The sequence below is a fragment of the Oncorhynchus keta genome, unplaced genomic scaffold, assembly GCF_023373465.1.
Source record: "Oncorhynchus keta strain PuntledgeMale-10-30-2019 unplaced genomic scaffold, Oket_V2 Un_contig_3880_pilon_pilon, whole genome shotgun sequence".
Taxonomy (NCBI): domain Eukaryota; kingdom Metazoa; phylum Chordata; class Actinopteri; order Salmoniformes; family Salmonidae; genus Oncorhynchus; species Oncorhynchus keta.
In genome coordinates this window covers 41,653-55,485 of record NW_026287483.1, presented here as the reverse complement: position 1 = coordinate 55,485, position 13,833 = coordinate 41,653, and the positions used below count along the sequence as shown (strand labels likewise).

Genomic DNA, 13,833 nt, shown 5'->3' with positions numbered 1-13,833 from the left:
AGTTAATTGACAGCATGCCAGGGCGGATTGCAGAGGTCTTGAAAAAGAAGGGTCAACACTGCAAATATTGACTCTTTGCATCAACTTCATGTAATTGTCAATAAAAGCCTTTGACACTTATGAAATGTTTGTAATTATACTTCTGTATTCCATAGTAACATCTGACAAAAATATCTAAAGACACTGAAGCAGCAAATTTTGTGGAAATTAATATTTGTGTCATTCTCAAAACTTTTGGCCATGACTGTATATATTAATACATACACTGAGTATACAAAATATTAGGAACACCTTCCTAATATTGAGTTGCTCCCCCTTTTGCCCTCAGATCAGCCTCAATTCGTCGGGACATGGACTCTACAAGGTGTCTAAAGTGTTCCACAGGGATTCTGGCCCATGTTGACTCCAATGCTTCCCACAGTTATGTCAAGTTGTCTGGATATCCGTTGGGTGGTGGACCATTCTTGACACACACAGGAAACTGTTCGGCGTGAAAAACCCAGCAGCGTTGCAGTTCTTGACTGGTCTACCTGGCACATACTTCCATTCCCCGTTCAAAGGCACTTTAATCTTGTGTCTTGCCACTTCACCCTCTGAATGGCACACATACACAATCCATGTCTCAATTGTCTCAAGACTTAAAAATCCTTCTTTAACCCGTCTCCTCCCCTTCATCTACACTGACTGAAGTAGATTTAACCTGACTCCTCCCCCCTCATCTACACTGACTGAAGTGGATTTAACCTGACTCCTCCCCTTCATCTACACTGACTGAAGTGGATTTAACCTGACTCCTCCCCTTCATCTACACTGACTGAAGTGGATTTAACCTGACTCCTCCCCTTCATCTACACTGACTGAAGTGGATTTAACCTGACTCCTCCCCCCTCATCTACACTGACTGAAGTGGATTTAACCTGACTCCTCCCCCCTCATCTACACTGACTGAAGTGGATTTAACCTGACTCCTCCCCTTCATCTACACTGACTGAAGTGGATTTAACCTGACTCCTCCCCCCTCATCTACACTGACTGAAGTGGATTTAACCTGACTCCTCCCCCCTCATCTACACTGACTGAAGTGGATTTAACCTGACTCCTCCCCTTCATCTACACTGACTGAAGTGGATTTAACCTGACTCCTCCCCTTCATCTACACTGACTGAAGTGGATTTAACCTGACTCCTCCCCCCTCATCTACACTGACTGAAGTGGATTTAACCTGACTCCTCCCCTTCATCTACACTGACTGAAGTGGATTTAACCTGACTCCTCCCCTTCATCTACACTGACTGAAGTGGATTTAACCTGACTCCTCCCCCCTCATCTACACTGACTGAAGTGGATTTAACCTGACTCCTCCCCTTCATCTACACTGACTGAAGTGGATTTAACCTGACTCCTCCCCCTCATCTACACTGACTGAAGTGGATTTAACCTGACTCCTCCCCTTCATCTACACTGACTGAAGTGGATTTAACCTGACTCCTCCCCTCATCTACACTGACTGAAGTGGATTTAACCTGACTCCTCCCCTCATCTACACTGACTGAAGTGGATTTAATCTGACTCCTCCCCTTCATCAACACTGACTGAAGTGGATTTAACCTGACACCTCCCCTTCATCTACACTGACTGAAGTGGATTTAACCTGACTCCTCCCCTCATCTACACTGACTGAAGTGGATTTAACCTGACTCCTCCCCTTCATCTACACTGACTGAAGTCGATTTAACCTGACTCCTCCCCTTCATCTACACTGACTGAAGTGGATTTAACCTGACTCCTCCCCTTCATCTACACTGACTGAAGTGGATTTAACCTGACTCCTCCCCTCTCATCTACACTGACTGAAGTGGATTTAACCTGACTCCTCCCCTTCATCTACACTGACTGAAGTGGATTTAACCTGACTCCTCCCCTCATCTACACTGACTGAAGTGGATTTAACCTGACTCCTCCCCTTCATCTACACTGACTGAAGTCGATTTAACCTGACTCCTCCCCTTCATCTACACTGACTGAAGTGGATTTAACCTGACTCCTCCCCTTCATCTACACTGACTGAAGTGGATTTAACCTGACTCCTCCCTCTCATCTACACTGACTGAAGTGGATTTAACCTGACTCCTCCCCTTCATCTACACTGACTGAAGTGGATTTAACCTGACTCCTCCCCTTCATCTACACTGACTGAAGTGGATTTAACCTGACTCCTCCCCTCTCATCTACACTGACTGAAGTGGATTTAACCTGACTCCTCCCCTTCATCTACACTGACTGAAGTGGATTTAACCTGACTCCTCCCCTTCATCTACACTGACTGAAGTGGATTTAACCTGACTCCTCCCCTTCATCTACACTGACTGAAGTGGATTTAACCTGACTCCTCCCCTTCATCTACACTGACTGAAGTGGATTTAACCTGACTCCTCCCCTTCATCTACACTGACTGAAGTGGATTTAACCTGACTCCTCCCCTTCATCTACACTGACTGAAGTGGATTTAACCTGACTCCTCCCCTCTCATCTACACTGACTGAAGTGGATTTAACCTGACTCCTCCCCTTCATCTACACTGACTGAAGTGGATTTAACCTGACTCCTCCCCTTCATCTACACTGACTGAAGTGGATTTAACCTGACTCCTCCCCTTCATCTACACTGACTGAAGTGGATTTAACCTGACTCCTCCCCCTCATCAACACTGACTGAAGTGGATTTAACCTGACTCCTCCCCTTCATCTACACTGACTGAAGTGGATTTAACCTGACTCCTCCCCTTCATCTACACTGACTGAAGGTGGATTAACCTGACTCCTCCCCCCTCATCTACACTGACTGAAGTGGATTTAACCTGACTCCTCCCCCCTCATCTACACTGACTGAAGTGGATTTAACCTGACTCCTCCCCTTCATCTACACTGACTGAAGTGGATTTAACCTGACTCCTCCCCTTCATCTACACTGACTGAAGTGGATTTAACCTGACTCCTCCCCCTCATCTACACTGACTGAAGTGGATTTAACCTGACTCCTCCCCTTCATCTACACTGACTGAAGTGGATTTAACCTGACTCCTCCCCTTCATCTACACTGACTGAAGTGGATTTAACCTGACTCCTCCCCTTTATCTACACTGACTGAAGTGGATTTAACCTGACTCCTCCCCCTCATCTACACTGACTGAAGTGGATTTAACCTGACTCCTCCCCCTCATCTACACTGACTGAAGTGGATTTAATCTGACTCCTCCCCTTCATCAACACTGACTGAAGTGGATTTAACCTGACTCCTCCCCTTCATCTACACTGACTGAAGTGGATTTAACCTGACTCCTCCCCCTCATCTACACTGACTGAAGTGGATTTAACCTGACTCCTCCCCTTCATCTACACTGACTGAAGTCGATTTAACCTGACTCCTCCCCTTCATCTACACTGACTGAAGTGGATTTAACCTGACTCCTCCCCTTCATCTACACTGACTGAAGTGGATTTAACCTGACTCCTCCCCCCTCATCTACACTGACTGAAGTGGATTTAACCTGACTCCTCCCCCCTCATCTACACTGACTGAAGTGGATTTAACCTGACTCCTCCCCTTCATCTACACTGACTGAAGTGGATTTAACCTGACTCCTCCCCTCTCATCTACACTGACTGAAGTGGATTTAACCTGACTCCTCCCCTTCATCTACACTGACTGAAGTGGATTTAACCTGACTCCTCCCCTTCATCTACACTGACTGAAGTGGATTTAACCTGACTCCTCCCCTTCATCTACACTGACTGAAGTGGATTTAACCTGACTCCTCCCCTTCATCTACACTGACTGAAGTGGATTTAACCTGACTCCTCCCCTTCATCTACACTGACTGAAGTGGATTTAACCTGACTCCTCCCCTTCATCTACACTGACTGAAGTGGATTTAACCTGACTCCTCCCCTCTCATCTACACTGACTGAAGTGGATTTAACCTGACTCCTCCCCTTCATCTACACTGACTGAAGTGGATTTAACCTGACTCCTCCCCTTCATCTACACTGACTGAAGTGGATTTAACCTGACTCCTCCCCTTCATCTACACTGACTGAAGTGGATTTAACCTGACTCCTCCCCCCTCATCTACACTGACTGAAGTGGATTTAACCTGACTCCTCCCCTCATCTACACTGACTGAAGTGGATTTAACCTGACTCCTCCCCTTCATCAACACTGACTGAAGTGGATTTAACCTGACTCCTCCCCTTCATCTACACTGACTGAAGTGGATTTAACCTGACTCCTCCCCCTCATCTACACTGACTGAAGTGGATTTAACCTGACTCCTCCCCTTCATCTACACTGACTGAAGTGGATTTAACCTGACTCCTCCCCTTCATCTACACTGACTGAAGTGGATTTAACCTGACTCCTCCCCTTCATCTACACTGACTGAAGTGGATTTAACCTGACTCCTCCCCTTCATCTACACTGACTGAAGTGGATTTAACCTGACTCCTCCCCCCTCATCTACACTGACTGAAGTGGATTTAACCTGACTCCTCCCCTTCATCTACACTGACTGAAGTGGATTTAACCTGACTCCTCCCCTTCATCTACACTGACTGAAGTGGATTTAACCTGACTCCTCCCCTTCATCTACACTGACTGAAGTGGATTTAACCTGACTCCTCCCCTTCATCTACACTGACTGAAGTGGATTTAACCTGACTCCTCCCCTTCATCTACACTGACTGAAGTGGATTTAACCTGACTCCTCCCCTTCATCAACACTGACTGAAGTGGATTTAACCTGACTCCTCCCCTTCATCAACACTGACTGAAGTGGATTTAACCTGACTCCTCCCCTTCATCTGCACTGACTGAAGTGGATTTAACCTGACTCCTCCCCTTCATCTACACTGACTGAAGTGGATTTAACCTGACTCCTCCCCTTCATCTACACTGACTGAAGTGGATTTAACCTGACTCCTCCCCTTCATCTACACTGACTGAAGTGGATTTAACCTGACTCCTCCCCTTCATCAACACTGACTGAAGTGGATTTAACCTGACTCCTCCCCTTCATCTACACTGACTGAAGTGGATTTAACCTGACTCCTCCCCTTCATCTACACTGACTGAAGTGGATTTAACCTGACTCCTCCCCTTCATCTACACTGACTGAAGTGGATTTAACAAGTGACATCAATAATGAATCATATCTTTCACCTGGATTCACCTGGTCAGTGTTTCATGGAAATCAGGTGTTCTTAATGTTTTGTCCACTCAGTACATCACAATAAACATTCAGTTATATAATATATCAATATATTACTAAATACATCACAATAAACATTCAGTTATATAATATATCAATATATTACTAAATACATCACAATAAACATTCAGTTATATAATATATCAATATATTACTAAATACATCACAATAAACATTCAGTTATATAATATATCAATATATTACTAAATACATCACAATAAACATTCAGTTATATAATATATCAATATATTACTAAATACATCACAATAAACATTCAGTTATATAATATATCAATATATTACTAAATACATCACAATAAACATTCAGTTATATAATATATCAATATATTACTAAATACATCACAATAAACATATTCATCCAATAATCAATATATTACTAAATACATACATTAATCGATAGTGTAGAACCCTGCATACAACAGAATTGGACCGGGTAACAACCCAGTAACTAAGTTGGGTAGACCGAACATAGTACATTTAAATCCGAGACACTCCAATTTAGTAATGCTATGTTTCGTGTGGTATGTACTCCTTTGTGGCTGTCCATCTATTTTACATTATATGTTACAAATTACAATTCCTACAATACTATATGTTACGAATTTCATTTCGTAAAATATGTTACTGATTTTCAAAACATATGATGTGTCACAAATTCCAATTGGTTGAATGTTGGCTAGGTGGCCTCCAATTGGTTGAATGTTGGCTAGGTGGCCTCCAATTGGTTGAATGTTGGCTAGGTGGCCTCCAATTGGTTGAATGTTGGCTAGGTGGCCTCCAATTGGTTGAATGTTGGCTAGGTGGCCTCCAATTGGTTGAATGTTGGCTAGGTGGCCTCCAATTGGTTGAATGTTGGCTAGGTGGCCTCCAATTGGTTGAATGTTGGCTAGGTGGCCTCCAATTGGTTGGGTCTAATGTTGGCTAGGTGGCCTCCAATTGTTGGCTAGGTGGCCTCCAATTGGTTGGGTCTAATGTTGGCTAGGTGGCCTCCAATTGGTTGGGTCTAATGTTGGCTAGGTGGCCTCCAATTGGTTGAATGTTGGCTAGGTGGCCTCCAATTGGTTGGGTCTAATGTTGGCTAGGTGGCCTCCAATTGGTTGGGTCTAATGTTGGCTAGTGGCCTCCAATTGGTTGGGTCTAATGTTGGCTAGGTGGCCTCCAATTGGTTGGGTCTAATGTTGGCTAGGTGGCCTCCAATTGGTTGAATGTTGGCTAGGTGGCCTCCAATTGGTTGAATGTTGGCTAGGTGGCCTCCAATTGGTTGAATGTTGGCTAGGTGGCCTCCAATTGGTTGAATGTTGGCTAGGTGGCCTCCAATTGGTTGAATGTTGGCTAGGTGGCCTCCCTCCATTCCGTCCTCCCTATTGTCATAAGTAACGTGTCTTATATAACCATACCAAATGTAACATTTGTATAGTGGCTGTTCCACTGGATGTCATAAGGTGTATGCACCAATTTGTAAGTCGCTCTGGATAAGAGCGTCTGCTAAATGACTTAAATGTAAATGTAAATGTAACATATGAACCCATCTCCGATTCCCGAGATTAGGTTTACTATGTTACGTCTAGTCTATGAGACCAGGCTGCAGTAACACGGTGAGTGGATTTAACCTGACTCCTCCCCCCTCATCTACACTGATTGAAGTGGATTTAACCTGACTCCTCCCCTTCATCTACAGTAACACGGGGATAAATCAGGCCTGGTTTCAACAACCCTCCTGATACAGTACAACAGGAAGACATATTTCACCTATTCAAGCGACGAGGTTGTCATGTAGATCTGACCACATTGAGAATCATCCAGATCTGACCACATTGAGAATCATCTCAATCTGATCACATTGAGAATCATCTAGATCTGACCACATTGAGAGTCATGTAGATCTGACCACATTGAGAATCATCTCAATCTGATCACATTGAGAATCATCTAGATCTGACCACATTGAGAGTCATGTAGATCTGACCACATTGAGAATCATCTCGATCTGACCACATTGAGAATCATCCAGATCTGACCACATTGAGAATCATCCAGATCTGACCACATTGAGAATCATCCAGATCTGACCACATTGAGAATCATCCAGATCTGACCACATTGAGAATCATGTAGATCTGACCACATTGAGAATCATCCAGATCTGACCACATTGAGAATCATCCAGATCTGACCACATTGAGAACAATGTAGATCTGACCACATTGAGAATCATCTAGATCTGACCACATTGAGAATCATCCAGATCTGACCACATTGAGAATCATCCAGATCTGACCACATTGAGAATCATCCAGATCTGACCACATTGAGAATCATCTAGATCTGACCACATTGAGAACAATGTATATCTGACCACATTGAGAATCATCTAGATCTGACCACATTGAGAACAATGTATATCTGACCACATTGAGAATCATCCAGATCTGACCACATTGAGAATCATCCAGATCTGACCACATTGAGAATCATCCAGATCTGACCACATTGAGAATCATCCAGATCTGACCACATTGAGAATCATCCAGATCTGACCACATTGAGAATCATCCAGATCTGACCACATTGAGAGTCATGTAGATATGACCACATTGAGAATCATCTAGATCTGACCATATTGAGAATCATCCAGATCTGACCACATTGAGAACAATGTATATCTGACCACATTGAGAATCATCCAGATCTGACCACATTGAGAATCATCTAGATCTGACCACATTGAGAATCATCTAGATCTGACCACATTGAGAATCATCTAGATCTGACCACATTGAGAATCATCCAGATCTGACCACATTGAGAATCATCCAGATCTGACCACATTGAGAATCATCCAGATCTGACCACATTGAGAATCATCCAGATCTGACCACATTGAGAATCATCCAGATCTGACCACATTGAGAATCATCTAGATCTGACCACATTGAGAATCATCTAGATCTGACCACATTGAGAATCATCTAGATCTGACCACATTGAGAATCATCCAGATCTGACCACATTGAGAATCATCTATAGAATTGGAGAGCGCTTGATTTCTTTTTCAAATGGTTCCAAACAAGACCGTTTAGTAGAAATATCGCTCAAATTTCAAAATGAGAACGTTTAATTGGGGCGGCAGGGTTCAAACCCCCAAGCTGACGAGGTACAAATCTGTCGTTCTGCCCCTGAACAGGCAGTTAACCCACTGTTCCCAGGCCGTCATTGAAAATAAGAATTTGTTCTTAACTGACTTGCCTGGTTAAATAAAGGTAAAATAAATAAAAAAAATAGGTTTTTGCTCTAAATTCAAACTTTCAATCATCTGGTTTACATCTTGACCCTAATTGGACCAACTCTAGTATATAATGAGATGCTGTGGTAACCTGTTAGTGAATGGTTCTCTGTGGTAACCTGTTAGTGAATGGTACTCTGTGGTAACCTGTTAGTGAATGGTACTCTGTGGTAACCTGTTAGTGAATGAGAGACTCTGTGGTAACCTGTTAGTGAATGAGACTCTGTGGTAACCTGTTAGTGAATGGTACTCTGTGGTAACCTGTTAGTGAATGGGACTCTGTGGTAACCTGTTAGTGAATGAGAGACTCTGTGGTAACCTGTTAGTGAATGGTACTCTGTGGTAACCTGTTAGTGAATGAGACTCTGTGGTAACCTGTTAGTGAATGAGACTCTGTGGTAACCTGTTAGTGAATGAGACTCTGTGGTAACCTGTTAGTGAATGGTACTCTGTGGTAACCTGTTAGTGAATGGTACTCTGTGGTAACCTGTTAGTGAATGGTACTCTGTGGTAACCTGTTAGTCAATGAGACTCTGTGGTAACCTGTTAGTCAATGAGACTCTGTGGTAACCTGTTAGTGAATGGTACTCTGTGGTAACCTGTTAGTCAATGAGACTCTGTGGTAACCTGTTAGTGAATGAGAGACTCTGTGGTAACCTGTTAGTCAATGAGACTCTGTGGTAACCTGTTAGTGAATGAGAGACTCTGTGGTAACCTGTTAGTGAATGGTACTCTGTGGTAACCTGTTAGTGAATGGGACTCTGTGGTAACCTGTTAGTGAATGGGACTCTGTGGTAACCTGTTAGTGAATGAGAGACTCTGTGGTAACCTGTTAGTGAATGGTACTCTGTGGTAACCTGTTAGTGAATGGGACTCTGTGGTAACCTGTTAGTGAATGGGACTCTGTGGTAACCTGTTAGTGAATGGTACTCTGTGGTAACCTGTTAGTGAATGAGAGACTCTGTGGTAACCTGTTAGTGAATGAGAGACTCTGTGGTAACCTGTTAGTGAATGAGAGACTCTGTGGTAACCTGTTAGTGAATGAGACTCTGTGGTAACCTGTTAGTCAATGAGACTCTGTGGTAACCTGTTAGTCAATGAGACTCTGTGGTAACCTGTTAGTCAATGAGACTCTGTGGTAACCTGTTAGTGAATGGGACTCTGTGGTAACCTGTTAGTGAATGAGAGACTCTGTGGTAACCTGTTAGTGAATGAGACTCTGTGGTAACCTGTTAGTGAATGGGACTCTGTGGTAACCTGTTAGTGAATGAGAGACTCTGTGGTAACCTGTTAGTGAATGAGACTCTGTGGTAACCTGTTAGTGAATGAGACTCTGTGGTAACCTGTTAGTGAATGAGACTCTGTGGTAACCTGTTAGTGAATGGGACTCTGTGGTAACCTGTTAGTGAATGAGACTCTGTGGTAACCTTTTAGTGAATGGGACTCTGTGGTAACCTGTTAGTGAATGTGACTCTGTGGTAACCTGTTAGTGAATGAGACTGTGGTAACCTGTTAGTGAATGGGACTCTGTGGTAACCTGTTTGTGAATGGGACTCTGTGGTAACCTGTTAGTGAATGAGAGACTCTGTGGTAACCTTTTAGTGAATGGGACTCTGTGGTAACCTGTTAGTGAATGGGACTCTGTGGTAACCTGTTAGTGAATGAGACTCTGTGGTAACCTGTTAGTGAATGAGACTCTGTGGTAACCTGTTAGTGAATGAGACTCTGTGGTAACCTGTTAGTGAATGAGACTCTGTGGTAACCTGTTAGTGAATGAGACTCTGTGGTAACCTGTTAGTGAATGAGACTCTGTGGTAACCTGTTAGTGAATGAGACTCTGTGGTAACCTGTTAGTGAATGAGACTCTGTGGTAACCTGTTAGTGAATGAGACTCTGTGGTAACCTGTTAGTGAATGGGACTCTGTGGTAACCTGTTAGTGAATGAGACTCTGTGGTAACCTGTTAGTGAATGAGACTCTGTGGTAACCTGTTAGTGAATGAGACTCTGTGGTAACCTGTTAGTGAATGGGACTGTGGTAAACTGTCATGACAGCCTCCTCCCAGGTGGTCTGGGGGTTCTACATTTAAACAGCATTTAATGGAGGTGAGAATTGAAGGGCTGGACTTTAACACCACACTTGTGTTGACACTTCCTGTGTGAGCCAAATGGCCCCTATTACCTTTATACTGCACTCATTTTGAGCAGGGCCCATTAGTGAACTACTGTATATAGGGAATAGGATTCCATTTGGGATGCAGCCAGTCTACTAACTGTTCCTGCCTCCTGTAGGGCTCTGTAGTGAAAGGACAGAGGCATCACCCTGGAGATGAGAGCTGAATGCTCTGTCCTTCTCTAACTAGGATTATACTGACAGGCCATTTCCTCCCTTCACATTCTCTGTCTGCTTATATTATATCCACACGTCACTTCCTGTCTCTCTTTCCCCTGTTGGGTTTATAGTGAAATAAGGCTTCTGCATTATTCAACATGGATAACAGATTACATTACGGTCACCATGTCAACCTTTTCATTATTCAACATGGATAACAGATTACATTATGGTCACCATGTCAACCTTTTCATTATTCAACATGGATAACAGATTACATTATGGTCACCATGTCAACCTTTTCATTATTCAACATGGATAACAGATTACATTATGGTCATCATGTCAACCTTTTCATTATTCAACATGGATAACAGATTACATTATGGTCACCATGTCAACCTTTTCATTATTCAACATGGATAACAGATTACATTATGGTCACCATGTCAACCTTTTCATTATTCAACATGGATAACAGATTACATTATGGTCACCATGTCAACCTTTTCATTATTCAACATGGATAACAGATTACATTATGGTCACCATGTCAACCTTTTCATTATTCAACATGGATAACAGATTACATTATGGTCACCATGTCAACCTTTTCATTATTCAACATGGATAACAGATTACATTATGGTCACCATGTCAACCTTTTCATTATTCAACATGGATAACAGATTACATTATGGTCACCATGTCAACCTTTTCATTATTCAACATGGATAACAGATTACATTATGGTCACCATGTCAACCTTTTCATTATTCAACATGGATAACAGATTACATTATGGTCACCATGTCAACCTTTTCATTATTCAACATGGATAACAGATTACATTATGGTCACCATGTCAACCTTTTCATTATTCAACATGGATAACAGATTACATTATGGTCACCATGTCAACCTTTTCATTATTCAACATGGATAACAGATTACATTATGGTCACCATGTCAACCTTTTCATTATTCAACATGGATAACAGATTACATTATGGTCATCATGTCAACCTTTTCATTATTCAACATGGATAACAGATTACATTATGGTCACCATGTCAACCTTTTCATTATTCAACATGGATAACAGATTACATTATGGTCACCATGTCAACCTTTTCATTATTCAACATGGATAACAGATTACATTATGGTCACCATGTCAACCTTTTCATTATTCAACATGGATAACAGATTACATTATGGTCATCATGTCAACCTTTTCATTATTCAACATGGATAACAGATTACATTATGGTCATCATGTCAACCTTTTCATTATTCGGCTCCATGGAACATAATGCAAATATATTTTCACCAGAAATCGAAGGGTGAAGAGGTGGAGGTGGAGGGTGAGGAGGTGGAGGAGGAGGTGGATGTGAAGGGTGAGGAGGTGGAGGTGGAGGGTGAGGAGGTGGAGGTGAAGGGTGAGGAGGTGGAGGAGGAGGTGAAGGGTGAGGAGGTGGATGATGTGGAGGTGAAGGGTGAGGAGGTGGAGGAGGTGGATGTGAAGGGTGAGGAGGTGGAGGAGGTGGAGGTGAAGGGTGAGGAGGTGGAGGAGGTGGAGGTGAAGGGTGAGGAGGTGGAGGGTGAGGAGGTGGAGGAGGTGGTTGAGGGTGATGAGGTGGAGGGTGAGGAGGTGGATGTGGAGGGTGAGGGGTGGAGGAGGTGGTGGAGGAGGTGATGGAGTGTGAGGAGGTGGAGGAGGAGGTGGAGGGTGAGGAGGTGGAGGTGAAGGGTGAGGAGGTGGAGGAGAAGGGTGAGGAGGTGGAGGAGGAGGTGAAGGGTGAGGAGGTGGAGGTGGTGGAGGTAGAGGAGGTGGTTGAGGGTGAGGAGGTGGAGGAGGTGGTGGAGGGTAAGGAGATGGAGGAGGTGGTGGAGGGTGATGAGTTGGAGGGTGAGAGGTGGATGTGGAGGGTGAGGGGTGGAGGAGGTGGTGGAGGGTGAGGAGGTGGAGGGTGAGGAGGTGGAAGAGGTGGTGGATGGTGAGGAGGTGGAGGAGGTTGAGTGTTAGGAGGTGGAGGGTGAGGAGGTGGAGGAGGTGGTGGAGTGTGAGGAGGTGGAGGAGGAGGTGGAGGGTGAGGAGGTGGAGGTGAAGGTGGAGGAGGTGGTGAAGGGTGAGGAGGTGGAGGAGGAGGTGAAGGGTGAGGAGGTGGAGGAGGTGGTGGAGGGTGAGGAGATGGAGGAGGAGGTGGAGTGTTAGGAGGTGGAGGGTGAGGAGGTAGAGAAGGTGGTGGAGTGTGAGGAGGTGGAGGAGGAGGTGGAGGGTGAGGAGGTGGAGGTGAAGAGTGAGGAGGTGGAGGAGGTGGTGAAGGGTGAGGAGGTGGAGGAGGAGGTGAAGGGTGAGGAGGTGCAGGTGGAGGGTGAGGAGGTGGAGGAGGTGGTTGAGGGTGAGGAGGTGGTGGAGGGTGAGGAGGTGGAGGAGGTGGTGGAGGGTGATGAGGTGGAGGGTGAGGAGGTGGAAGTGGAGGGGTGAGGGGGTGGAGGAGGTGGTGGAGGGTGAGGAGGTGGTGGAGGGTGAGGAGGTGGAGGGTGAGGAGGTGGAGGAGGAGGTGGAGGGTGAGGAGGTGGAGGAGGTGGTGGATGATGAGGAGGTGGAGGAGGAGGTGGAGGGTGAGGAGGTGGAGGTGGAGGGGGAGGAGGTGGAGGGTGAGGGGGTGGAGGAGGTGGTGGAGGGTGAGGAGGTGGTGGAGGGTGAGGAGGTGGAGGGTGAGGAGGTGGAGGAGGAGGGTGAGGAGGTGGAGGAGGTGGTGGATGATGAGGAGGTGGAGGAGGAGGTGGAGGGTGAGGAGGTGGAAGAGGTGGTGGAGGAGGAGGTGGAGAGTGAGGAGGTGGAGGGTGAGGTGGTGGAGGAGGTGGAGGAGGTGGTGGATGATGAGGAGGTGGAGGAGGAGGTGGAGGGTGAGGAGGTGGAGGTGG

At 44.9% G+C, this 13,833-nt stretch overlaps 2 long non-coding RNA genes across 41 annotated transcripts; both read right to left on the bottom strand.

The window, feature by feature from the left end:
* Nucleotides 1-663: 663 nt before the first annotated feature.
* Nucleotides 664-5,116, bottom strand: LOC127924250 (uncharacterized). 38 transcript variants are annotated; one of them, XR_008117355.1, is made up of 11 exons: nt 4,756-5,116; nt 4,325-4,626; nt 4,024-4,153; nt 3,722-3,936; nt 3,418-3,634; nt 3,031-3,116; nt 2,814-2,857; nt 2,599-2,684; nt 2,254-2,511; nt 1,780-1,909; nt 664-1,395 (listed from the first exon to the last, which is right to left on the bottom strand). It is a non-coding gene; the product is annotated as an uncharacterized LOC127924250 (long non-coding RNA). The 38 variants fall into 38 exon arrangements; XR_008117377.1 differs by lacking the exons at nt 1,780-1,909; nt 2,254-2,511; nt 3,031-3,116 and having other exon boundaries at nt 666-1,308; nt 2,814-2,987; XR_008117382.1 differs by lacking the exons at nt 1,780-1,909; nt 2,254-2,511; nt 2,599-2,684; nt 3,031-3,116 and having other exon boundaries at nt 666-1,265; nt 1,309-1,395; nt 2,814-2,987.
* Nucleotides 5,117-9,076: 3,960 nt separating this feature from the next.
* On the bottom strand, nt 9,077-10,472 carry LOC127924249 (uncharacterized). 3 transcript variants are annotated; one of them, XR_008117346.1, is made up of 3 exons: nt 10,221-10,472; nt 9,657-9,712; nt 9,077-9,140 (listed from the first exon to the last, which is right to left on the bottom strand). It is a non-coding gene; the product is annotated as an uncharacterized LOC127924249 (long non-coding RNA). The 3 variants fall into 3 exon arrangements; XR_008117345.1 differs by lacking the exon at nt 9,077-9,140 and adding an exon at nt 9,188-9,254 and having other exon boundaries at nt 9,629-9,712; XR_008117347.1 differs by lacking the exon at nt 9,077-9,140 and adding an exon at nt 9,188-9,254 and having other exon boundaries at nt 9,629-9,712; nt 10,249-10,472.
* Between the last annotated feature and the right edge of the window lie 3,361 nt (nt 10,473-13,833).